At 39.5% G+C, this 25,526-nt stretch overlaps 1 long non-coding RNA gene across 1 annotated transcript; it reads right to left on the bottom strand.

The window, feature by feature from the left end:
- Positions 1-13,026: 13,026 nt before the first annotated feature.
- Positions 13,027-18,098, bottom strand: LOC139614161 (uncharacterized). The gene is made up of 4 exons (XR_011686912.1): positions 17,221-18,098; positions 16,635-16,702; positions 15,178-15,263; positions 13,027-14,885 (listed from the first exon to the last, which is right to left on the bottom strand). It is a non-coding gene; the product is annotated as an uncharacterized lncRNA (long non-coding RNA).
- Between the last annotated feature and the right edge of the window lie 7,428 nt (positions 18,099-25,526).

Raw genomic sequence — 25,526 nt, 5'->3', positions numbered from 1 at the left:
TTGGAATGAAGAGAGTGGTAGAATGGCAGGGAATTTTCATGTTGAAATGGCCTCAGGTCGGGTTGTGGCAAAAAATATTTTGCTAGATAGCGAGAACAGGTCAGATTGAGGCTGAAATTTAAGGCAGCCCAGGGCAGTAGTCTGAGAGGCACGCAACCTCTGCTCCACACCTCTCAGAGAGTGCTCCAGAAAAGTTTATTGAGTGTCACATGTAAAAAACCTGACCCATCCCTACTCTCTTCAGCCTGTCAGCACAGTTTGAGTCATGAGGTGAGTGTGTTAGTAAATTGTCCCTATAAGCTGGATGTGATTTCCTTTAAAATACTTTAAAAATAAGTGTTTTGGCATGCCTGGACAAGTGGCGCTATCCATGGTCCTGAAAGGGTGATCACATTCTGGTATGTGAAATTAGCATTTAACTTTCGGTTGTGTTTGATTGCATACCCGTGTGTGTGTGTTGCATTACTCCGGCGTTTTTTTCACAAATTGCACCACAAATTTTGAAATATACGATGTGATGTAAGTGTTTGTGAGAGGCATGATGAGTTTTGTATTAACCAGATCTATTTACGATCACATAAAGCTTTACAGTGTAATTTAAGGCATTCAAGCAACTTAAATTTTATGTTAAGATGAAGCATTCACCTTAGTGTCATGGAAGGATTTTTTCCCATTGGAGGACATAAAAGCTTGTTGAAGCTTATTAGTCATGCATTTCTCTTTTATAGCAACATCCCTTTTGCTAGGATTCAACTGAGTTACAGGCATATAAATATTTGAGTTGAAAAACAATGTCAAAGTTCATGAGGGAATAAAAGGGAAAAAAGTTTAGACTGTACAGATTTTCCCCAGATGAATGGCATTTTTGATTCTATAAATCCCAGCTGACACTGGGCAAGAGGCAGGGTACACCTCGGACAGGGTACCAGTCTATCGCGAAGCTGACATTTAGAGACAAACAACCATTCACACTCATATGCACACCAACAGGCGGTTAACCTAACCTGCATGTGTGTGGGAGGAAACTGGAGTACCCAGAGGAAACCCATACAGGTGCAGGGGGAACATGCAAAGTCCACAGAGAAGGGCCTCTGTAACATTACAAGAGAAATATAGCAACAGAGCTGAGGAAATGCATGGGAAAGAAAGACAGAAGCAATAAAGAGAGAACATCCTGTAGCACTGTTCTCCTGACCTGGAATCATTTTTATGAACTGCAATCCTTCATACTCCCCCTGTGAGTTTGTTTCAGTAATTCTGGATGGCGTTTACATTCCTCCACAGGTGTGCAGAAGGCATAGCCCATGATCGCTGACCAGATACTCCATGTGCATGGAGCGGTCAAACTTGGTGAGAGAAGCTAAGCGACTCGGTTTCTCTGAGAAACTTAAACACCAGTTCTCAGCCAACCACTCTGCTTCTGTCTGGATGGGGCTCAGACAGATCACAAACCACAAACCCCAAAGCCTCCCCACCCTATTAATGACTTGTGCCTGGTCAACAAACTGATTGGGTTCTACTGGTTCTACTCTACAGGAATGTTCAGATTGGACGTTAAGCAAATTTCAGACAGTTGGATTGCATACAATGTCAATGGAATTACACCTCTGGTCATGTGATCTGAGGCGTTGATGCATCCACATAAGCTGAAAATGGTTAAACTTTATCAGGGCTTGATGGATCAACTTCATCTGTATCTAACAGGCAACATCTAGCATCTACACAGTCAAAACATTGGTTGTTTGGGACGAAGAAACACAGATCCAAGTAGTCAACTTCTCACAAATGACACATGGTGAAAGATTTACTTCTCCTTACACCATAAGAATGCTCCAGCCCTGTGCTGCAAAAACCTCTTTTGAGAGCAATAAAGTAGGTACACTGTCTTTGGCCCCATTATCGATATAATTAAACAGCTGGTGGGGTACTGTATACTCACCAAACAGCAGATTCCTTCCACCACACAGGTTTTTATTTCACCCACAAGATTAGCCATCTCACCAAGAGGAAACCAACCTCTGCTTTAAGTAACTACAACAACTCTGTCTTACACAAGGTAGAAGCAAAGACACAGCCATGTATCTCTCATATACACACTCGTATAGTCAAAAAGATTAGTGTAGGTTACGGTTGGTGCACTGGTGCTTTTAAGCTGAGCACTGCTTCCCACAGATGGGTTGTCGTATGGTCAGAGTGGAGAGAGTGCATATGTGGGCGACGCCGTGGTTCAGTGGTTAGCGCTGTCACCTCACAGCAACCAGGGGCCTGGGGCCTTTGTGTGTGGAGTTTGCATGTTCTCCACTGCATTGGTTCCCTCCGGGTACTCTGGCTTCCTCCCACAGTCCAAAGACATGCACGTTTGGTTAATTGGTGACTCTAAATTGCCCATAGGTGTGAATGTGAGTGTGAATGGCTGTTTGTCTCTACATGTCAGCCCTGTGATAGACTGGCGACCTGTACAGGGTGTACCCTGCCCTCGCCCAATGTCACCTGGGATTGGCTCCCCCCGCGACCCAGTTCGGATAAGCGGTCTAGAAAATGGATGAAAGGATGGAGTACATATGTGTTGAAGTAAAGGAACTGCATTAAGAATGGTAGAAATATGAGGTTTCACAAGACACTATTTTTTACAAAGCTTTGTAAAACTGATTAAATTAATAATGCTTTCTTTGAATAATTTCACAGAAGTCTTTGTGATGCCTTTTGAATAAGTAATGTGTTCTCCCTATGAGTTGTTATGCGAAGTAAATTAAAGCATTTTTCATTTTATCACTCAGAAATTCTCTTTGGTTCCAGTGATGTGTTGGCTGTCTTTGTTCTTTTCTTGTTTTGTTGTTTGGTGCCTTGTCTTTTTTTCCCTCCCTTTCCCTTGACCCCCTATGCCTCAGGTAATTTTGCACAGAGAGGCCTCTCCACCTTTCACAATAGTGTGACTTGAACTTGAATAAAAGGATTAAAAACAAATTGCACTGCTGAGCCCAAATGGTTCCCATAGGACAAGCATAGTTAATTACCACATTATCCCACTGAAAAAAGTAAAGGTAGGCAGATCAATCAGTAATTCTTTCTAATTACAGATGATTAAAGGATGATTTTTTTCAAGTTTATCTTACAATACAAAACCAAGTCATATGTATGTTGAGAGAGTTACTGGTCACTCTAACCATTCTTACTCTTCACATTTACTAGCCTACAACGGAAGAGATCTGGAGTCTTCTTTCCAAGATGCATTCTGAAGGTAATATGGGCCATCAGCTCTCTGAGTTATGTACATACAACTGCCAGATCATATTCCTTTGCGGTGTCTCTGAAAGAAAAGACTGCAGGGAAACATGAAGATGGAATTTTGGACTTAAGAGACAAAGATGGATGACATTAGGAATGTTGATTCATGTAATATACTTGATTCCAGATTTATTGATCACACGGAGAAGTCATTTTACCATATTGGTCCAAATATTAGACACATCTCACGTAAAAGACAGAAAACATTAGAGTGAAACAAGAAATACTTCCATTAAAGAAGACATTAGAGTAAAAATGAAATGCTTCCATTCAAGGAGCTATTTGTAAGTTTTGCTATTGCTACATAGCCATTGTTAGCATTAACTGCTATTTACTATTCAGTCTGGAAGGAAAGAAAGAAATGTGTGAATTTAGCATCAAACCTTTTTTTTTTTTTTACTCACCAAGACCTGTTTCCAGTGCTGGAAAGCAACACCAATGATAACTCTCATCTCTGTCACATCTTTTATTCTACTGAAGTTAGCACACTAACTAGCTAGCCCTGGCTGGTCTCATCACTATTTGATAGCGGCTGACTGTAGCCTCCAATCTGCCCTGAGGATGTAGCGCTCTTGTCTTATTATAGACAACAATGGTTGAAGTCAAGGGATAATCACAACTACCTTCTCCTGGCAAGAAACCACATTCAGCAGCAGATAAAACCTACAAATAGCCCCTCCAAAGCATGACATAGTACATTCCACTACCTGTCAGTCACATACTCACACATTCTCCTGTCACACTCATGGACAATTTTGAGAATGGTCTAGCATAACACAAAAATGTCTTTGTCTTTTTGAGCTTCTCATCATCTTTGACACCAATAATTCTTGGCTGTTTAACAGATGATTCAGACCATCACCATTCTGTTTCTGCTGTAAAGACATACAGCTGTAAAGACTGTTTGACTCAGTTACACTCATCAGTAAAACACATTACACAAGCATTCAGAACCTCCTGAAGGTTGAACAATCTATAATGTGGCATTCTCTGTGTGAGGCACTCTCCATTCAGAATGAATATCTGATGTTGTGAGTAAATTGCAATTGTGTAGTCCAATGGTTCTCAAACTTTTCCACATCAAGGATCCCTGAATTGACAAAAATTAGACCATGGACCTCCATTTGATGAAATTTTTGCTTTTAGATGTTTTATTACATGAAGTATTTGAAAGCCATGACCATCTCATATCATCATCTCATATGTATCATCTCATATTCTGGCCAGTATAATATTTGACTGGGCAGTGAACATATGTTTGTCCATATGTAAAGGAAAATTGATCAAATTAAAAAAAACAAAAAACATCAGGTATAGATAGTAACCCATTGGCCAAGTACTTTTATCACAAATAATATATCAGCTAGAACATACCCTAACTAAAATGCATCTATAGTTGATTGCTCCACAGATATATTGCATCCAACTTTCAAAATAACCAACTTCCTATTGAAAGCATCTACACATTATGGCACATTATTATGGCAATTTATAAAAGATTATTATGTCATGATAAAAGAAATGCTGCCAATTAAAATATAATTTCTCCACAGAGCTTTTAAAATAATGAATATGAGTAACAAGTAAGTGTGAATTAGTCTGACAGTAAGGTGATCTGTGCTGTGTCTGTGAGCTTACAATGGAGGCAGCTGCTGTGTCAGCTGAGAGCAAACAGCATTATAATGGGATCATGTGAAGACTCAAACTGTCAACCAATGAATTCCTCAGGAAGTCAGAAAGAGGGAAATAAAACTCACACTATTCACCACAGGACACTAGACCGCTGGAGAGTATAAAGGTAAAAAGAAAGGCGACACAGTTTTATATGAACCAATGAATCTGAATCTAGAAAAAATATTGGCTGCAAAGCAGACCCACATTTCCTTCTCCTGCAACCACAAAGCAGAAAAGAAGCATCACGCTCACAACTTGTATAACCTGACGGCTGAGAATGTAAATGATTTCCTGTATCTTGTTTCAATTTAACAGGGCAGGATCCTGTTTCACACACGAGCGCTCGGTTCAGATTTTGTTGCAGACATTCTGATTAGGCGTATTCAGAGCGAGATCAGAGTGCAGCAGTCACGAGGGGTGAACAACACGTCACAGTTTTAAGAAGAGTTGTCAAGAAAAAGTTCAGTTAAATGTTGATTACCAAGAATTTGATTACTGTGTAACTTCTTAACTTGATTAAGGTAGCACAGAGGTTAAAGGTTAAATTGATGTTAATCACATTTATTCTTTTAAATAAACTGAGTGCGTACAATTGTCTACAATTTGTACAATTACAAATTGAGTATAGCTTGCTGATTAATACTGAATAGTTGTCTCCAGAACACATTCTGTATGAATTCTTTCATTGTGTCAAGTCATCACATGCACAATCGTCCATTTATTTGTGAAACTCTGTCAGGCGTATATGAATATCATTACAGTAGTATGGTTTTTAGAATGGCTCCACGTTATGCAAAAAAACCCCAAAAAACATATTGCGATTATTTTGGCAGATATTGTGATTGCGATATGAGTCATGATTTCAGTTGGAATGAAAGTTTTTTTGCATTTCATTTTCACTGAAAAAAGATGTAAAATGATGATGTGGTTATTGTCGAGTCATGTACCAAACAAGCATGTTCCTTTACATCTGGAGAATATGATTTGTAGACCAGGGCATCTCTGTGGCACTAAAACGCTTATGGTGCTAAGACTGCACAACAATGTTGTTACACATTTTACTTTTATTAAAAAAAAAAAATTACAGCTCCTGCAATTTTGCACCCCTCCATATTGCGATTTTGATTATATTTTGATTAATTTGTGCAGCCCTAATTTTTAGTCAGACCCACTAAATTAGTAACTTGTCTGTCAGGTAAATGTCGAACTTCACTAACAAATGAAGAGTTTCTCACATCTTGCCAGAGGTGGGGGACTTGAGACACATGACTTGACTCAAGTCAGACTTAAGTCACAAATTTTTTATATAATATTTGCATTCTCTAGATATTGAGAAGTTACATTTTGTTTTTGAAAAATGATTGGGTGATTTCTAGTGGGATGCCCATAAACCAGCTGTCATTGGGAAGGGTAAGTCCAAAAATACTAAGAGATGTATTGTAATAGTAATAAAAAGAATGATACTCAGTAGAGCGCATGCCACCAATTATAAAAAAAAAAAATTAAACAATTCTTTAACCAAATTGGCACCAAAAATGGGTTCTTCCCTGGCCCATATCCCATCTCTCCACCAAGTTTCGTTGAAATGAGTTTAGTACTTTTTACTTTTTTTTCAATAGTAATAACTTGTCATGACCACTGTCTTTTAACCGATGTATTTTTCCACATTCCACATTCACTGGGCTTGATCGGCAGAATTCTGTGTAACTTGATCCGCCCCTGCTTGATTTGAGCAATGACTCGACTTGACTTGCTTGACTCTCAACAGAGCAACATTCGACTTGAAGATTAAGACTTGAGACTTGTTTGTGACTTGCACATGTATGACTTACTCCCACCTTTGCATCTTAAATCAACCACTCACACATTTTGTCAAGGTAGCTGAGTAAGGCTCTATGGAGGAGTAAGGATCTATGGAGGAGTAATAAAGGGAAGAGAGCTGAATAGAGGAAGAGACAGAAGATTACAAGGACATAAAGCTGTCCCAGATGAAATACAGGCCACGATTGTGAACGATGTAATTAAACATAGCCTTACAATGGCAGAGGCTTGTCGCCAAGTGCAGGCTAATGTAAACCTTGCTACAATGTCTTCAATTATCTAAACATCCTGCAGGGAAAACAGGTATGTACTCAGTCACTACTGAAATTATTCATGATACAGCAATACAGCAGAATAAAAAAAAAATACAGTGTGTGTGTGTATATATATATATATATATATATATATATATATATATACACACAATACAGTGCAACACATACAGTGATGTTATCGATTTGTGTTTATTTGTGAAATGTGTAGGACTAGGAAAGTACCTTGTGCTGGTGGCAAAAGAGCAGTATTAACATCTCAACAACAGCAAGAGATCTGCAACCTGGTGGTAGCAAGTAATGTTATTACACTGAGAGAGACAGAGAGTGCAACCTTAAAGGGCAATGGTTTCTTTTAAAGAAAATCAAGTCTGTATACAGTGATTGTTAAAAAGACATCAGATGACCATGAAACAACTCTGCAAGGTGCCATTTGAGAGAAACTGACAGAAAGGAGTAGCTGCTGTATCAGTATGTACAAGTAAAGCAGTGGTGTGCACTACACCTAGTGTATTGTAAAATATTATGGAAGGTCTCCATAGACCTACAGTATATAGGCCTGTTTATACTGTCCGGAGGTTGCAGAGAAGAACACAACATTTTTACTTTCCTGTAACTCCAACTGGTTTGAAATGTCGTCTATTGTATATATGGAGAGGGAAGTGAACTCCCTTGCTCTCTTGTGTTTCTGGATGTTATATGCCACTGAGCCAATATCACTGCAGGACAATATCACTACGTGTGGTACAATATCTGAGAATGGTGCGAGTACACATATTCACAATACTGGCCCATATAACACCTAGAAACTCTTTTGAGAGAGGTTTGATAATGTCAACAGGGGATGGTTTGCTGATGGTGTTCCTTCCACTACATTCCCCAGTCTGTGAATAATATGTATTTATCATTCTCCAAAGATTACGATGTACTTTATTTTGGGTTTATTATGTTCATATTAGCACAAAAGGCAGGGGCCTACCTGGTTTTAAATAGTGTGATAATGGCTGGCATATTCAGCACAAGCTGGCCCTGTCCAGATGAGATTTTGGAGCTCATCCTGTGAGTTGAAACCTTCATGCATGACGCACCAGTAGACATGCAGCTAATGCTATATATTAAACTAATTCAAAATTCAATTCAAATTAATTTTTTGGCTCAAAGTGTAAAATGTCCAAATAGAAAAAAATGGAGTGTATAATCTTCATAAAAGCTTATTTTAAATTAGCTGTTAATTTAGCTGTTTTACTATCACTACATAGCCAACATTAGCATTAACAGCTGTTTACTTATCAGTCTAGAAGAAAAGTTGTGAGTTCAGCATCAGAATTCATTCCACTACTCACCAAGAGCTGTCTCCAGTGGTGAAAGGCAATACTGATGTTAACTGTTGCCTGTTTCACATATTTTCTTCTACTGAAGTTAGCACACTAACCAGCCAGCCACTTTCCGGTAGTGGCTGAGTGTAGCCACCAATCTGAAGACACAGAACACGTAGTGCTGCTCAGAGGGCGTATTATGATCCGATGACTGAAGCTGCTGTCAGGTGACAATCACCACCACCCATTCCCCCTAAGAAACCACATTCGGCGGCAGAGAAAAATTACAGTAATAATAATATTTTTATGATAACAATGTATCAAATGACAATGTAAAAGGTGTCATTGGAGTGATGACCCCTCAGAGAACTATCACCAGCAGCTCCAACCTCCCTTGGTGTTTCAGATCTTTATGTTCTAATAGTTTCAGCTCAATGTTTAGCTCTAGGCCGTCACTTTATTGTACAGTGTATCCTCAACACTCACATGGCGTCTCAGTGAAAAACTACTAAAAACACACTATGCACTACCTGCTCAGCACCAAACACACAAAGGTGAGTGAATATGGAAAACACAACTGAAAATGAGTGCTAATGTTACTCCCGTAACTGTAGGATGTGCAAGTGTTAACAACTTAAAAGGTGATGATATGTCAGTCAAAGAATGTCAATGAAAGATGAAGCTTTGAGAAGTGACTGAATTGTAAAGCACACTTGTCTACCTGCTGGCTTGGTAGCTAATGCTAACTAGCCAGCCTTCTTCACATATCAGGCTGGATGTCTGTGCTCCACTTAGCACTGATTGCCTGGCAGTGACAGGCGTGACTCCATAGCAATATATGACAAGCCATATTTTTTAAAATGTGCAGAATGACAGTCTTTTAAGTGGATGTTTAATTATTCTTGCTCAACTGTCTAGCACATTGAGATTAAAAACATAATGTTTTAACCATCAAAATCAATTAGAATTGTACATTATTCCCAGTTCTTATTATTCAACCGTGTCATTCATCCCCATATGCACCACACTCAGTGATATTTCCCATGAGCTGCAGGGGCACAGAGCAGATTTCTGCCCACCCTTAAAAGAAGGGTGGGCAAAACATCACAGTGGTACAGTAGGCAGATACCTTACAATCCATGTTCAAATCCAAACTGTTATGTTTGTAGTCTTATTACTTTGTCCCCACTGTTCTTTCAAGATAAAGTTAGGCCCCAGTTTCACACATGAAGAGCACTTGTGTGAAGGCTGGTATGAAAATGCTTGATTAAGAATTACTGGAACAAAGTGCTGAGAAAACTGATCCTAAAGTTTTCTCAGTTTTGTGCCTCTGCAAATGTATACTTTACCATAGTAATTTTGTTCAAATCAATTTCCATTACTATTACAGCCAAATGTGTTTTTAGCAAGATAAAGTGACATCTCTGCCTCTGTCTGCTCCCCCGCACCGACCTCTGCTGTATGATTAGCCACTGTGGGACTTCATCGGAGCCAGGGTATTGACTGTGGATCAACTTAATGAAGGTGGCATTTTAACCCACCAGTCCAGACCATGTCATCCACTCCCCAGGGAGGCCGGGGCTGAAGTGGAGGAACAGGAAGTAATTGATGGATCTGATTAGCTGACCAATTTGTCCTGTATCCGTATACATCAAATGTGTGTGTGTGTGTGTGTGTGTGTGTGTGTGTGTGTGTGTGTAAGTTTGAAACAGTCATCCTTTGTTTCTTCATTAAAATGATCAGGGTAAATAATTAGAAAAGTATGGCTTACATGTGTTGCCTTTTATTATTTTCACGATTTTCAGTGTTATATTTCACTCTCTGGGATTCAGTATGAAGACACATCATTGATTCCATTTGTGTCACAATCGGAACAGCGGGGTGTCGGTCTGGTTTCCTCCAGACATAACGCTTAGAGCCCAAACAGTTCAATCTTGGTCTCATCAGACCAGACAAACTTGTTTCTCTCAGTCTGAGAAATCCTAAGGTGCAAATCCTCACTGGGGAGAGGCAAAGCACTGCTGTAAAGCGCTGATGGGTGGAGTCCTGCAGTGATGGTTGCCCTGGAAGACGGAAAAGGCAGGAAGACAAGCAAAGACATGCAGTGTACAGTGGAACTACCTTTCTGATATATATAAACAACACATGTGTTTAACAGCACTTGTGTGTAAGTGACACACACACACACACACACCACCGCACCATGTTTGACTTTAGAAATAAACTAAATGCTTTTCTCAACAGAATGCTCTGTAGTAAATCTATACAGGATGTCTAGGTATTGTAACTAACTTCTCTTCTCCATCTGCCAGATTAACAGCCATTTTGTGCAGCTTTTAAACTAGTGCCTGTCTCAGTGTGAAATGTGGTTTTAAAAATGTGATGAGTTCATAGAAACCTCAGCTTTTAAATCCATTATTCCATCAGGCCATGCCCTTGATTCATTCTGTTCACTGGATTTTTAGTCTTACAGAGGTCAGAGACGAGAGCAGCTGAACTTCCGTCTTCACAGATCCACCACCTGAAAACTGATCACAGACTCAGTCCTGTGTCTGCGGAGGAGGCTTGTAGAGAGTCGACTTCTTTTTTATGCCTCCACGGCGACAGGAGCATATTGTTTTCAGCTGGCTCTTGGGCTCGGGGATGAACTGATTAGTGTTTGGTGGTCAAAGGTCAAGGTTGTGGTGACCTCACAATCCATGGGTTTGTCCTTGTGAACGCAGTATGCCAAAAACACCTTGAGGGAATTTCTTCAAATTTAGCACAAATGTCCTCCTGGACTTAAGAATAAACTGATTCGATTTTGATGGCTAAGGGTCAAAGGTCAAGGTCACGGTGACCTCATAAAATGTGATTTTGTCCTTGCGACCGCAATATCTCAAGAACTCCCCAAGGGAATCCCATCACATTTGGTACAAACCTTCATTTGTACTCAAGGATGAACTGATTAGATTTTGGTGGTCAAAGGTCAAAGGTCAAGGTTAGTGGGACTTTACTCAAGACTTTACTTTAAAGCAATTATGACAAAATTTCACACAAATGGTGATTATTTTATATGACTGTGGATAAACAGGGAAGTAATCTGAAATTAATCTGAGAGGCAGAGGCATACAACCACAAACGGTAAGTGTAGGTTATGATATTTTGGGAAGTCTGTGTGTGTGTGTGTGTGTGTGTGTGTGTGTGTGAAGGGAAGTCCAAGCGAGAACCGGGAACAAGAGTGAAGCAGGGAGAGGATGGAATCGAGCCAAAGAGAGGGACAGGAAGACCATGCATGATGCAAAACTTGTTGCTAGTAATTGAATAGCAACGAACCACATGTACTGACTTTGTAATAGAAATGCCATCTGCTGCTGTTTGCTGTTTTAATGAAATGTTGTTTTAACATGGAAAGAACACCAATCCATGTACAAACAAAGTCACACATGCAATGTTTTCAATTTTGATGGCTAATATCAAATAGCGTTAGATACTGTGTAAATGTCATCTGTCACTACTGACTGATCGGAGTCTGGAGGTGTTGATTCTTCTCCTACTCTACTGTACTAAGGTGGATATAAAAACAAAAATGCTGCATAATTATCAAGACAACAATAAAGAAAATTATGCGTTGGGGGAAAGAAATTTAAGCCTGACAAATTATATATTTCAAAGAGATTAGTCCAAGTTCTCATTTTGTAGTCACACAAGATAAGAAACTTAAATTAGCATCTTTAATTGTGTTAACTATTTGTAGCAGTTCATTATCAAGTGAAATCAGATACAATCAGACACAGAGTAGCTGATGGAAAATTAGCTGAACTGATGTGTCAGTATTGGGTATTAAGATTTGGTGCAACATCTTGCCAACAGTTTGTTAATGTGTCTGTATTTCTTTTTACTGAGTGACTGGAGATAAGGTTGCCGTTGAAAATTCCCAATATCTGTGTCAAGTCGGAGGCTGATGTGAAAGGCTTTTCCTGCTTGCCTGCTCATAGTTATGGTTAATTATGCCCCATTTCCACCAAAAGAAATGGAGCATATGTCCCAGAAACGTTTAGTCCCAGGAAATAAAAGGTTCTTTCAGTCCATTGTCAGCTGTGTTTCCACAGCAGTCTGAACTTCTGCTCAGAGGTTAGTTGATGCATGCATCAAAAAGCTACAGTCATTTAGCCTGCAATTTTTCCGTGTGACAATACAGCAACAACGATGACATGATATAAAGTGACGCCGCAAGTAGAACATCATTTCTTGTGCAGCACTGCAACAATATTGTCAACACCAATGGTGCTCCAGTCATTTTGCTGTTGTTTGCAATTTTCTTGTAAGCTCGTTTAAATAATCCTGATCTGTACAAATTGCTCCACAAAAGAGGTTTTCTCCCGAATAAAGTTATTTTCAGGGTAACAACAAAGCTAGCTCGGTTGCTAAGTTCCATAGAGCAACTGGGCAAACTGCCACCTAGCAAGCGAGTTTCTGACTAATTCAAGCATTTTCCCAGGTAGCTAGGATGTTTCAATCAGCTTGCAAACACTATATGCGAGTATTCACAGATTCTCAGAAGCTGAGATTCAAGTACTTTGGCATTTTAGAGACAAAGAAAGCACTCTGGTATTGTTTGCATTCATCACTCACTTCCATTCATCTTAGAATATAAACTATGTTTATTGGTGGGAAAAGGCATCTTAAGCTTTTGAAAAACACTGAGTAATACAGAGTAAAGTGACCCAAACTGTTAACAGTCATGACCCTCAGGTCAGACTCATGATATCTTCTGGTCCATACAGAAATGGAGTATGTAAAAGAGTTTATATATGTGTGTGTGTGTGTGTGTGTGTGTGCGTGTGTGTGGTCAGTAAAGCAAAGTAAAACGTGATGTATTAAAACAAGTGTTGCATATTAATAATTAACTTATATGTCAATTAAACACAGTGTGGCAGTTTAGTTTTCATAGGTAATTCACCAGTTTGTGCTTTTTCTCAGTCAAGACCCAGATAGGTTCATAGGCGCTGAACTGGGCATCCACTGGCAGAAACATAAATCGGTGCCTATGGATAGGTTCCTCTGGAGGATCATCCATCAGTAGTGAGCACAGCTGCTGGCACAGCAGCGTCCACTATAGTCTCTTTGTCTAGGCTGAATCTGAACATGTCAAAAACATGAAAAAATATAAATAAAAAATATAAATAAATACTTTTTTTTTAACCATTCTAGCAGCTGCATGTAGAGACAGTGGAGTTTTAGAGGCATTTTCAAACATAAATCATAAGTTAATGAAAAGTGAAAAGAAATCCAATATTCAACTATCCTGACAACTCTATGTAGACAGCTAGAGCTGGCAGTAGCAGCCAGGCAGCCAGTGTGCCTCCGGAGTACTTCTAAGGTGACCAAATATCTTGCACCAAATGAATGCATCTGCCATGACATACATACCATAGTTACACCAACTTAATCGAAGGAAAGAACTCTGGTCATCTGTCATGTGACATCACAAGAACAAATTTGCATGCAAAGGGGATTACAGAGGATCACAGTCGCCACAGTATTATATATTATTTAGATTAAAAATCATTTTCATCATGATACAACTTCATCTGAATGATTCAGTCATATAACCTTTCCAGCATTAAACTGTGTTAATGTTAACCTTTTTATATGCAAATGTGCTTTCATCTGGCGCGTGTATGTGTGTGTGTGCATCTGACAGTAAGAATATGAGAACATGTAAGCATACAGCATTTGTGTGTATCTGTGCAGCTTCTATCCCCAGTTATTTGATATCTAATCACCATTTCCACTGTGAGTCTCAAAAATGAATCGTACTGTCTGCAAACGTGTGTGTGTGTGTGTGTGTGTGTGTGTGTAAGGAAGTAGGTTAGGGAACAGTCAGAGAGAAGCTGATGTAATTTCAGTTGGAAATTCCATCACGAATTCCTATGGTCTTGTCTGTCTATTATTATAAGCTTAGTGTGTGTGTGTGTGTGTGTGTGTACAGTGTCAGTGTGTGAGAGAAAGCGAAGACAGAGAAAGTAGACAGATGAGGATTTCTTTTCACTGCGTGGAGAGACAGAGAAAGAGACTTCCACACAGCCTACATTTAAAGGAATAAAGTATGTCCTTCATGTGTACATGGGTGAACGCAGATGTGAAATCATCACCTTTCTTCTCTTAACATTATTTTCCTTCACTTTATCCTTTTCCTTATCCTTATCTTTTCCACAGTGCTTTTATTTAAATTGAAGGAGCTCTTTCGATGCTGCGTGAGCACCTGTTTACAACGATCAAAAACACAGGGTAGCAATAAAAGTGGGTGCTATTAATGAATGACATTTCCAGCAGTGCTGTTGATAATGAGCGAGCATTGTTTGTCTCCTTCCTGCCCTTCAGCGTGTTCTCTCCTCTACTCTTCGCTGCCTCTTGACAGACACAAATGAAAGGTGGAGCATTCTGGGAAAAACACGCCGGGTACAGCCTCAGCTCCCAATTCTAGACTGTCATCCAATCTGTGATTTGTGTTGTTGCATCAGGTTTTGCGATCCTGCAATGACACAGGTGGGTTAAGATTTTTGACATTTGGATTACATTTATCATTGTTTTGACTTATGGGAGGGGGGGTAAGTTCAAATCGTATTATCACGAAGAATTTTCCAGATATCTGACTTAATTTTGGGGCCATGTCTATAACAGAATTCACAGCTGTGAGCGCTAACATAATCTGTAACCATCCAGTGGTCATGTGACTAGAGGGTAGTCATTTCAGCCCTGGACTGGAAGGATAAATCTCCTCTTGGAAGTGATTACCTAGCAAGTACCCCTCCATCATTACCTACCATAAAATGTACCTGAGCAAGACACTTAATTCCCACGCAGCTTCGGCAGAGCTGGTCTGTGGCAGTGGTCTAACTGTAGCTTGCCTCTGCAACAAGCCAAACAAGATGTGAGTATTTCTAACATGTTGTGTTGTGTAGATGGACATCTGCTGCTTGTGATCAGCTTGCACCTACATTACATCAAACGTCTGACCAGTGTTATAATGTAGAGCTGAAAGAACATGAGACTTGGATCCTGGATCAGCTGGTCATGTTGCTGTTATAAAAGCCATGGTAACTGGTCAGAATGTGTTGGTTTTTGTGTTTTATTACGTGTTTGTAGGAATAAGATATCATGACTCTAAGTTGTCTGAGTGTGGCCATTCAAAATGTTCGCTGATATAATATTTCTCTGTAAAACAGTAGTTTGGTTACACTGTTACACATGACATGAGCTGAGACAAAAATCAGTAAGTTATGTAATTTGTGGCAAATACAAATAAAGTTATGAACAGTACCTTGGACCACGGCACAAGTTTAACATCAATGTTCTTGCAATTTTTTACTGTCAAAAGTTCCAGCTAATATACTGCTGCAACAAACAGTAAGCTAAATAGCAACAGATATCTTACTGTTGCTATTACTAGCTATCTTACTGTTTGTTGTAGCAGTTTTGTTGCAGCTAGCAATAATAATGATAAACCCATAAGTAATTAACATCAATTAGTACATTGCAATCTATTTGAACTGAACTTTGAGCTCTTGTACAGTCTGAACTTGCACGACGCTGGAATTGTTCAATATAAATGCATTTGCGATTTAATGTTTTTACATATACACATAACATACACAACATTTTGATCTCCTCTTTGATAATGTGTAACTGGCCAGTATATCAGCTGGGTTTTTTTAAAGGTCGGGCTAATACAGATTCCTGCTAACTTCACAGAATATATTGCAAATGTGTTGTGCACTGAGCTATTGAACAAGATGCAGAGGATGCGTTTTTCTGCATACATGCACAGAAACACAATTTGTGAGGACATGAAAGCATCCAAATGTTACACACACTGTGTTTTGAATGTAACCCCTGATTATGTATAGCTAATCTTTAACATTTTGGTTACATGCACCACAGGTGTGGTTTCCTGTGCATGCTCTACTCTACAAGCCTAATGTCTCTAAAGGACCATGTAACTGACCATTCAGGTATGTTTATATGACCAGTGGGAACAATGTAGCAATTTGCATAATAACAGCAGCACAATGTCCTCAGACTGCGACACTGCTGACAGAACACATGAATAGGAAAGCAGTTGTCCAAAATTAACCCACACCTAATGTGCCAAAGATGGAAACAGAATGAAAGCCAGCTGTGAAATAAATAATGTTTTCCTTCTGCCAATGTCCATTAACTCAGCACTTACTTGAACAGAGCACGCTGTGAGCTGACCACCTCATGCCATGTTAATTATTACCTGGATGAAAACACTCAAACCCGCTGGCACTGCACATCTCCACTGCCACCTCCACCTCCACACAGGTCCTTTTAGCAAACATGGAGTTTATTACATGTAGTTTACATATACAGTTTAACTATGAAATTGCTATAAGTTCTACAATAGACTGTTTGACAGGTGTCTTTGGCGTCAGATAATGATACCAAAGGCAGAATAAAACAAATAAATTATAAGATCCATTACTATATAAGTGTTTTTCTGCTTTTGTGACAAATTAGTACAATTACTGCTTTTGATGGAACATAAGTCACTTATTCAATAACATGTAATTTGGTTCCATCCATCCAATTTCAGTTTCAAATGTGACTGCCACGAAAAAACTGTCTTGGTTAAAAATAGGATTATACTTGCACAACCACTACTTATATACTGGCAGCCTTGTTACCTCAACCTCCACCCATGGGAGAAATAATTGCTGTAGAGGATGCAGTGGATTCATATTCAAACAATCAATCTACACTCAATACCCCGTAATGACAAAGTAAAAACAGAATTTTAGACATTTTTGCAAATTTGTTAAAAAGGAAAAACTAAAATGACATACATTTTCGGACACTTTGCGGTGACACTTGAAATTTAGCTCAGGTGCTTCCTGTTTCTCTTCATCATCTTTGAAATGTTTGTACACCTTGATTGGAGTCCACCTGTGGTGAATTCAGCTGATTGGACATGATTGGAAAGGCACACAATACACACAATATACGGTCTCACAGCTGACAATGCAGCTCAGAGCAAAAAACCAAGCCATGAGTTGGAGGGAGCTGCCTGCAGAGCTCAGAGACAGGATTGTGTCGAGGCACAGATCTGGAGAAGGCTACAAAATAATTTCTGCTGCAATGAAGGCTCACAAGAGCACAGTGGGCTACATAATTCTTAAAAGTGTGGAACAACCAGCTGGCCGCCTGGGTGAAGGATCCTGGTAAGAGAGGTGACCAAGAACCCAATAAGTCACTCTGGCTGAGCTCCAGAGATCCTTTGTAGAGATGGGAGAAACTTCCTGAAGGACAACCATCACTGCAGCACTCCACCAGTCCAGCGTAGGGAGTGTAGATTGTTTTTTTTTTTTTTTTTTTTGCAACTACAACTGAAGAAATTGAACCCTATGCTTAGACACCAAATGGGAAAATGTTCAAATGTAAAATTTAAAAATTTGCAGAAAAACAGAAGAGTGTTTCATTATGCATTTTTACACAACTCTAATAACATTCACCCCAGCTCCAGTTTTCTACAAACTTTTTCACATTTTCAGAATGAGTAATATTAAAGGACTGACTGCACTACTATTATATAGAAATACAGAAAAGTTTTGAACATGTGTCAGGTTAGTGATTTTCATACCTTTGCTTTGGGCTAAACTTCCACAAAACGCAGCATTTCTGTCACTTACCTGTCACATTTATATTACATCATTTTTTCTTTTCTTTTGGGGGGGGGGTCATCACCCTGTTTGAAATCTAACAAAAGAACATGAAGCGTGTGTTTGGATTTCTTAAAAAGATACAATATTTTAAGTCTCCATTGTGTTGTCATGAAAATAAAATAGTGTAAGATTATTGAAAAATGAATAAACAGTCCTCATTATTAAAAAAAAAAAGATGACCAAGGTGCTTTAATTCTACCAAAGAGGCTGACAGGAAAAGGCCATCACTGTACCTGGAAGATCGCAGCCATTACTGTCAACCCTCCCAGACAACCCTCCCTGACCCCTTGGCTAAGTAATCATACTTTTTAATCCGAATGCTGAAAACAGTGATTCATCCATTTATACTTCCAACATATTGCACATATCTGATCTCTCCTTTTGTGATGTTTTTATTAATCTAATTGACATTGCTTTTGTGCAGTACTGAAAAATGTCAAACCCTGGAACTAAATAAATACTCTTTGTTCTTCTGATGCTACCTGTCTACCTCTGCCATAGGCAATAGTTTTATATGACAGACAAACCTGGTGGCTTCCACAGCCAGATGAAAGGAAATGAAGAGAAAACATCACAGTGCTCCCCGGGGACTGGCTGTCCCCCCCCAAACGGCAGCGGATATTGATGAAATCTCGAGTCAAAGAGCTGGAAGAGCAGGCGATTTATACCTTCTATAGTTCGACAAGTAAGAAGATGATAATAGTGAGGAGAGAGGAGGAGAAGAAGGAAAAGAGGGAGAAGACAGTGGAGGAAAATATGTAGAAGGTATTTTGTTATGGGGTTGAGCACCGATGCCCAAAATAGTATTGAGGCTGTTTGGCTGTGGCTTCCAGGACCTCAGGGGATTTCTACAGCGCACCTCCAGTGTTAAAACAATACTGCCAGCAGCAGCGCAAAGATAAGTGATTCTCAGTGTTGTTGTTTACCAGATGCTATGAGGAAGAGCAAACATTAAAATTCATAGCAATATCACAAGGTAGAGGTGATGTGTGTGTGTGTGTGTGTGTGTGTGTGTGTGTGTGTGTGTGTGTGTGTGAGTGGGATTGTGTTTACAGAGCCACCGTGCAGAACATAACCTAAACTCCCACTAAAGCTTTGGATTTATATTTAATGGAAGAGCAGGATCAGATTTCAAATATCTGGAATCTGTGTAGCTGTAGTCACTGTGTGAATATGAGAGAAAAAATGTATGTTGGGTCTTTAAAACTTTTGTTTGAGCAATTGGCCATTTGCTAAATACCTCCATTGCAATTGTTAAGTCATAGGTTAGCATAGCAACCGTAGCTAAGCAGCAGGTCTGTCAAGCTCTGTCAAGGTTTGGGAGACCTTTTCAAAAGTGAATCAGAATCAGTTTTATTGCCAAATATGTTTCCACATACAAGGGATTTGTTCTGGTGATTGGTGCAATTGGAGGTTCTTGGTTCTTCTTGTAAACAACAGGTTTACACAGTTTTAGTTTCTGCCTGTATGTGGGAATCAGGTGGACCATGACATGGTCAGAGTGGCCCAGTGCAGCCTGGGGGACGGCGTGATAAGCTCCACTGATTGTGGTGTAACAGTGGTCCAGAGCGTTCCCCTCTCTGGTCGGGCAATTAACAAACTGTCTGTATTTGGGCAGTTCGTGGCTGAGGTTACCTTTGTTAAAGTCACCAAGGACAATAACTAAGGAGTCCAGGTTGGTCCGCTCCACACACAGTATCTGCTGTGGCCCGTGGTGGGATGTAAACACCGACCAGGATGAATGAGGTGAACTCACGGGGGGAGTAGAAGGGCCTGCAGTTTATGATGAAAGTCTCCAGGTCAGGAGAACAGTGCTGCAGGATCACTGTCACGTCTCTGCACCAGCCACTGTTAGCATGAAAACAGATTCCTCCACCCTTCGTTTTGCCGGACAGCTCTGTGTCGCGATCCGCTCTGAAGAGCTGGAAGCCGGCCAGCTCTAGCACAGAGTCCGGAATCGATCCACACAGCCACGTCTCCGTGAAGCACAGAACGGAAGATGAAAAAAAGTCTCTGTTCTTCTGCACCAGTAGCTGAAGTTCATCCAGTTTGTTGGGCAGTGAACGCACCTTGGAGAGAAAGATACCTGGGAGCGTTGTGTGAAGTCCGCGCCGGTGGAGACGCGCAAGTGCACCGGCACGTTTTCCTCTCCTCCGGCGTTTCACTGCGAGAGCAACGGTCAGTGCACCTCTGACCAAAATGTCCAATAATTCCACAGGTGAGTCGAGAAAGGTGGGAAAAATCCTCTGGAGTTGTTTCTCTGATGTCAATGAGCTCTTCTCTGGTGGAAGAGTTCCAGAAACCAAGGCAGAAAACTGAGTTTACAAAGAAAATAAGGCAAAAGAGTGCGCACCAACACACCGAGGCAGCCATCCGCGGCGCCATCGCCATCTGAAAACTAAAGTGCAAAAGTGTAAGGAATGGTTTGAATGAATGAATGAAAGGTTTGAGAGTTGAGGTAAGAGTGGGTTTGTCTAAGCTAACTTACTATCTACAGTACAGTAATGACTGATTGTTACTTCCAAGGCTAAGAAACATTAACCAAATGACGTTAGTATGTGGAATTAGAAAAACATATATATGTGTGTGTGTGTGTGTGTGTAGAAGCTTGTAGAGGCCAACTTGTTCTGAGATAGCAATGTAATTGTCAAACCAATAGGTTAGTCTTCATTGTCAAGGCCTTTGCTATAATAACATTAAAAGTGAAAAAGGGCTTTTTGAAAATAAGAACAAGTGTAAGCTAAGCAGCCAAACCTCCAGCTACGTTAGAGAGAAATAACAGCCTCTCAAGAATTAACTCACTGTAGTTCAATTCAGGAACAATACTTTCACTTAATTACAGTATTACAGTAAATACTGGCCATTGTGCAATAGCCAGTATGTGTAGCCAACATGCTGATCTTTTGCGTGGTGTTTACATAAAAGAACAATTGTTGAGTTGTAAATGCTCTACCATGTTGGAGTATTTATTAATTTATCAAGTTACCAATTAAAAAATAAATGATAGTTTAAAACCATGATAAACACATTTCATTTATTCATGATTCAGTCCTAAACTGAATATACTTGAACTTCAAATAAAAAAACTACACTGTAGAGTTCAAACAATTTATGTTCATTCAGTGGTACTCACCAAAACAGTGTGTGTATCTTTGACGTCTCTGATAAACATGATAAATGTATTTCCTTCCCCATTAATTGTATTAAATTAAATATTGAAAATTATTGATGTAAATGTACATATTGAGAATTACCAATGTTTATAATTCTTTTTTAAAAAAACATATTACGATGACATTTTTTGGTCACATTGCCCATGCCCTTTAACCCATCCATCCTCTTATGCACACATAAGCAGAAGTCCTGGGATCATCTCACATGAATACACCACCACGCTCTGTGTATGATTTCTGACACGCATTAGGTCCATTTGTCTAAGTGTGTGTAAGAGAATAAGAGAGACAACATGCGTTGGGTATGCTTGCTTACATATACTTGGATACCTCACACATGCATTACAGAGAGAGAGGCGTGTATGTGTAGGTGGAGGGCATGAACAGCTGAAGATTAATTAAAGAGAAAAAAAAGAGTCTTTATTCCAAACAAATAAACATAGTAAACAAACATAGAATTATTATTTTATATAAGAAAGGCATTTAGAAAATGCCCCTGGGCGACACTACAGCTCCTGTAGTAAACATATTAATCAGTTATTTCTGCATTTTTTTTTTTTTTACTTCTTCTCTCTGTTCATCATTCCTTCCCTTGATAGATAAAGTCTCTGCTTTGGAGTTCTTGCATTCAGGTGCCTTCAGTGTTATGCATTTCTTCTAAATTGAGGAGGTGAGGTGACCCTAAAAGCTCACTGCACAGCAAACACATGTAAATAGACAAATCACCTTCATCGATTTCACAACACAGTTTAAAAAAAAAAAAAAAAACACACACACTACAAGGTGGAAGATACAACTTAATTCAGACATGTGCTTCAAAAACAGAAAAGAAAACCAAATACAGTAACATGCCAGATACATTTTAAAGATGTAACAGCTTCTGCCACCTCGCTATTGACACATTTCTGTTTCTGCCATTGTTCAGAATTTGATCCGTGGGTCAAACATCCCAGCCCAAGATTTACCGGAATAGCCAGCATTCATGACCTTCCATTAAATTAGTCTTTTACTTCTGGTTGTGTTGCCCAACAACAGCAAATATGTCAATGAAGAGACGAAACATCACAGAGTCGAAGTGGTCACAGTGGAGGGTTACACCTTTAAGACCAAATGGAGTAACCAGCCTCTGTTCAACACAGATGGTGGAGGTCATGAAGCTTTTCATTGTTTATCAACTGCTATTGAAAGGAGGATGAAGAAGAACAAACTTTTAGGAAAGAACGCGAACAAGTAACTGTTTGACATGTCAACAGCAGTTTGAAATATATCCGCAACCCAAAGCCATGACCTGACCATGGAGGACTGGAAAAAGGAAAGTATATTAAGAAGCATAACAAGGATAAAAGGAGATAAAGTGAAAGCCAACAAAAAAACCCCCAAAAAACCCTGAATCCTGTCACTCAGTGTTTTAAGACAATGGAAGCCAGTTCGACTCACACTGATCCTTGGCGTCAACTTCAGTTTTAAGTACTGTGAGTCAACATTAAGTAGTTAAGTAAATCACCACTATAGTCCCACACATAAAACCACCAGTGTTTGTGCAGATTGAACAAACAAGATACAATGTGTTCATTAGTGAGCAATAGTGTTGTAGATAGGTAGATTTGGTATGGTGGAGTGGTATCAATCTCTAATGCTCGACAAGACCCTAATAAGTATATTTCTTCAAATATCAATCCCCCTTTAAGGTTATGGAAAGATTGTGGTTTTGGTTAAATATTTAAAAAGTAAAAACTGAGTTGAAGCCCAAGGCAAGCTATGTTTAATATATAAAGACCCCTGTCCAATTAAAATCAAGTTTGAACCATGTTAATGTGCCATTATGGTGTTCTTTATATAATCCAAGACGTATCATGAGCAAAAGCAGCAGTCAATGCCATAACTGTATTTTCACCTTGGAACAGTCTCATAAAAATGGATTCAGACAGGATTCATATGTGTCAAACCTCACAGGGAAAGGGGGTACAAGAAACCCAAAACCTTGTTAGCACAGAGAGCTAAAGTTTGCATTAGCACAGCCACTAACACTGTGTCAGCCACTGCCAGTTGTCAGCTAACAAACAACATAAACACACAAAAGATACTAACTACGCTTACTGTTCTGATATGTTTGCTAGTCACTGAGTTGGGTGCTCAACAAGCGCGGTAAGTGTAGATGTGGTTCTGGCCCCTCTTCAGAGTTGGATATTAAATTTACATGGGAAAACCATGTTAAACAACACAGTAATCGTACCAGAGTATTTTTATATAGTTCAAAACATGTCTGGAGGCTAATTTTAACATTAACCGTGATCATTAGTAACCTAAACCGAACCATACCCATGATTTCCCAGCACAGCTAAACCAAGTCTCCAGCACCAAAATCTTGGCAATAATCCACCCAGGCCCCATCCCTACAACAGTTCTGCAGTATAAAGTAAAATATATATATATGTTTGTTTTTTTTTTTTAAACGTTGACAGTGACCATAACCCAGGCAGTATTTGCTAAATTTATTTTCTGTTATTACACTTTTTATTAAGCAAAAAGTAGCATAACAGAAATAATCAAACAAAGCACAAGACATCCAGATTTTTACTTCCTGACTTGGGTTGAGCTCCAATTACACCAGATCCTACATTTCCCATTATGCAACTGGGTAGTAACCCACCTATCATTAGACCCATCCTAATGAGTGAATCACAAAGCCCAAGTTGAGATAAACTGGTGACATAATCGAGGCTATTTTCTCAGAGTTTAGAGAGCTCCTCAAAAACCACAGAAGACACAACACAACTGCTGTCATATACTTCATAGCAACTGCCAAGCAGAGACGTGTCAGTTTAAACTGATGTTGCCGTAGCTACACTTTGGTTTTGTTTGCAGGATTAAGTGGAACCTCACAGAAATGTGTTCATTTGTTTTTCCCATTCAGACCTGCTTCATTTGTTCTTCTGTGATGATAAAAGGATTCACAACTTCAAACAGAGCTGGATTTCTGTGTCGTACACATGTTAGTCCTGAAAATTATGAAACACACACTCAGGTACCCAACAATAAACAAATGTCGCTCTGTTGTCAAGGTTCTCTCTTTAAAGACAGCACTTCTTTTCCATGTTCAGGTCCCTCAAGCTGAGAATTGAAGAATACAAATACAGCTTTCTTGAACAAACAAAAATCTGAAAACACACACATACATACACACACACACACACACACACACACACACACACATACACAGAGACCTTTTTGTCCTTATAAGTAAATATTTGCTGGGTTTTCAGCTCTTGTTAGGACACAAAACTCCCACATGAGCAACAACTCTTAAGTCACACTGTCCTTTCCTTGGCTTTGTGTCTGATGCGAGGAGCTCAGCATAAATAAGAAAGTATTTCATTACACATGTATGAATGAGTCACTTTCATATGAACATATAAATACGTTGAACACAACAACATAAAAAAAAGTTTAACTTTTCCTGCATTACTTTATGTTCCATGTGAGTTCACATGACTTGCGATGTGGGTCTGGTGACTTGTGCTTCCAAAGGATGTTCTGCTTTAGTGGTGTGTGTTTGCGTGTGCGTGTGTGTGTGTGCGTGCGTGTGTGTGTCTATCTGTGTGTGTATCTCAACCTGAACTTTTTTATTTAATTGCTGTCAAGCTTTTTATGTCATTTGTGCCTCTGTTTTATATCTAAATTTGTGCATTTGTGTGTGCATATGTGTGTGTGCATGTGGGTGTGAGTGTGTGTTTCCCTGAGTGCTCAGTGTGGCTTGGTCCCGTGCTTCATATTCTATTCAATAACTTTTATGTAAAATGCTCATATGAAAGTCAAAGCGCAGTGTTTATGTAAGAGTCAGCAAGCATTTAAAGGACTGCAGAGTGTTCTTGTGGACACTGAGACGTGGCACAGTTTGACATTTCCTCAGGCTTCACGTGGTGATTGTGTTTGGTGTTTGTGTCCCTGAAACAGCCTCTTTACTCACTCCTGTTTATCGTGTGCTTCACTTCCTGTTGCGAAGCTGGAACTAAGCCAGGGCAACAATGGTAAACAGAATTATTTGCACTGATGTTTTGAAGGCTTTTAAGGCAAAGATTAAACACACGCACACACACACACACACACACACACACACACACATGTGCCTGCAAACATGCAAACACATCCAAGGCACTTCCTGGTTGAGATACAAAGCCAACAGGTGCTTGCATTTGACAAGACTTGTATTTTTTCCACCTCACTATTCTGGCTTTTAAGTTTTATTTAAGGTGAATT

Source organism: Trachinotus anak, unplaced genomic scaffold (assembly GCF_046630095.1).
Source record: "Trachinotus anak isolate AG129_WGS33_773 ecotype Australia unplaced genomic scaffold, CSIRO_AGI_Tana_v1 ptg000033l, whole genome shotgun sequence".
Lineage (NCBI taxonomy): Eukaryota > Metazoa > Chordata > Actinopteri > Carangiformes > Carangidae > Trachinotus > Trachinotus anak.
Note: the sequence above shows the minus strand (reverse complement) of the source record. Positions and strands in the feature narration are given on the sequence as shown.